The sequence below is a fragment of the Cynocephalus volans genome, chromosome 4 (assembly GCF_027409185.1).
Source record: "Cynocephalus volans isolate mCynVol1 chromosome 4, mCynVol1.pri, whole genome shotgun sequence".
Taxonomy (NCBI): Eukaryota; Metazoa; Chordata; class Mammalia; order Dermoptera; family Cynocephalidae; genus Cynocephalus; species Cynocephalus volans.
In genome coordinates this window covers 15,874,138-15,876,948 of record NC_084463.1, presented here as the reverse complement: position 1 = coordinate 15,876,948, position 2,811 = coordinate 15,874,138, and positions in this window count along the sequence as shown.

The window sequence follows — 2,811 nt, the reverse complement described above, 5'->3', positions numbered from 1 at the left end:
CTCAGAGTAGGCCTCCAAAATCATGTGGAGAGAACCCTGAAAAAACCCAGCCCTCTCCCGTCTCCCCCTAAAGGGAAGCTGGGCAGAAAGATCCACTCCCAAGAGACCAGCTGCCTTGGGGCGACGGGAGACAAGAGTGAGCTGGGCTGGGGGGCCAGGGGAACCACTTCTCCAAATGGCCCATCCCTTGTGGTTCACCCAGTGTCAGTTTGGACCTGCCTCTCCACCACCACCCCCCCCCCCGCAACCTTCCTTTCTGTTTGAAGGTTAGCTCCGAGCTGATGGGTACCTGACACTCCCTGCTCCACCTCCACATTCATGGACTGCAGAACTTTTCCCTTTTCTCCTTCCATAGCCTTTACCCTCCCCCAACACACAATCTCACTGATGAAGAAACTCCCCTTACCACCAGCCCCCAACTCCAACTCCAACCACAGGGAGCCAATCTGCATGGGGACTCTGCAAGGCCACTGCTAGTCCATATGGTACCATTGCATGAATTAGAAAAAGTACCTCTTTCTCCAGATGAATGCAGGCTTCACCAGGGCACATGGTCTGGTGAGAAGAGCATAGACTGAATTCCAGCCCCCATGTCCCTCTTGGCCAGGGATCCTTGCGCAGTGCACAACCTACCCACCTGCATACAGCAGCTGTTTGACACACTTTAGGGAGTGCACCCACTGAAGGGTCCTGTTAGACAGTCCATTCTTAACCCCTCATCTTACAAGTGAGGAAGTAAAGACCCAGAAGAGTGGAGTAATCTCCTAGGTCACAAGCTATTGGCAGAACCAAGGTTGAAGACCCAGGTATCCTGACTCCCAATCCAGTGTTCGTTCCCTCACTTCATTCTACCCAAGTCTCACTCTAGGGGACAGATGGCAAAGCCAAGACAGCAGGAGAGCTCCTGAAAGCAGCGCCCGGGGAAGCCTTGCACTAATTAGAAGAAAAGTGATAACCTCATATCAAACTCTGCCTAGACATAAAATTGAACATAAAACTCTCTGAACCGTGTACCACCTAACCCTCGGCTGCTGTGGAACTAAGTACCAATCTTCCCTACTTATTTCCCATCTACAAGCACATGTATCCTATGCTACTTGATTATGAGTGTGTCTCCTAATGTCTGTCTAGGCCAGTATATCTGTCTTGGCCTGGAAACTTCACACGGAATTTCTTGCTTCAGGAGAATGCCTGAACACAGTGCTGAGAGATGACTTAATTTAGATGCAGGTGAGTGCAATGGTGATGAAGAGGAAGAAGAGGAGGAGGAACAGAAGGAGAGGGAAAGGGGAGGAAGAGGAAGAAAAAGAAAGGCAACTCCTGGTATCTTAATTTCTTGCCCACGATTCCTAGTTGCCTGTAACCGCACTGAGCTCTGCTTCCCAGAAGTGGTGGTGAAGAGGTACCAGGGTGTGTGCGTGCTCGTGTACTCTCTTTCTCCTGGATAGTGCCCACGATATAATGTGGTGATTAAACTCAGGCAGGGCTGGACCTCCTGGTTTTAAATCCTGGCTTTGCCACTTCCTGGCTGTGAGCCTTCAGGCAAGGGCCTTAACTTCTCTGTGCCTCAGTTTCCTCTTCCATACAATGGGGATATCAACAAACGACCTTGTAGAGTTTTATGAAGATTGCTAGAGTGACTGTGCAACATCTAGTACCGTGCCTGGCTGATAGCAGTTGCTCAGTAAACATTTGCTATAACTACCTCAGGATGCTGTTTTTTGACACCTTGTCCTGGCCCTGTTTTCCTACTGATGGCGAAGGAGGGGTGGGGCGGGGTGGGGGCGCAGGCTTTGTCCAGGTTTCCTGGCAGTCTCCAGCTCAGTATTTCAACCGTCATTAGGAATGGGCTGCCTGGGAAAGAAGTGAGCTTTCCAGTCCCTGAGAGTGGTCAGGCAGAATCCAGATTAGGCGAGCATTTACCATGGATGTGGCAGGAAGGAGGAGGGGTGGGCGGAGGGAGATAAGGTGTCTTCCAAAGTCCCTTCCAACCCTGAGGGCCTGTGAATATATGAATACAACCCATCTTCAGGCACCCATATTGGCACACCTTGCCCATAAATGAGTTCACACATACAGGGATACACTCTGCACTGGCTTTAGGGAGCAGGAAGAATTATAAACCAAGTAAGACAGAATCCCCACCCAGCCCCACCCCAGGCCCTACTCCAGCCCCCAGCCAATTCCTGTGTACACACAGGGACCCAGGTGGCAAGCAGGAGCTCTGAGGGAGTTACCATGTAGGACTCGAGAAGCCTGTTTTCTATCACTCCCAGTTCTCTTTTCACTGGAACCAACTGCCAGCCTCTTCCCACCCTCACCGCAGCCCAGCTCTGAGGCAAGGTGGGGACAGGAACCAGGAAGGGAATAGGTGTTGGTTCCACCTCTGATGTAAGGGACTGATAGGGAACCTGGGGCAGTTCTGGTCTCTAAAGGTCAAGGTGCCCAGAATTCAGATGCTGTGAGAGGTAAGGACTTCCCTATCACAGAAGGAACTCAGCAGGAGTTTGTAGGAGGGCTAGAAGCCCCACCTCTGGCAAAGGCTCAAATCCAGTCCCACCTTTAGGTCCAGGCAGTTTCCTATTAGGGGGAGGATGAGAAGAGGATTCAGGAAACCCTTGCTGCCAAAACTATTCCTGCCCTTGCCTTCTCGCCTCTCCTAGCCCCACCTCACACAGTCCCCCAACACTCCTCTCACTGGGAGCTGTGTGCCTTCTACCAGCCATTCTAGGGAGAGGACGGGGTGCTGGTAAACCAGAGCAGCAGCATATTCAAACCTTCCTATCAGTCCGGGACGCACTACTGCATATT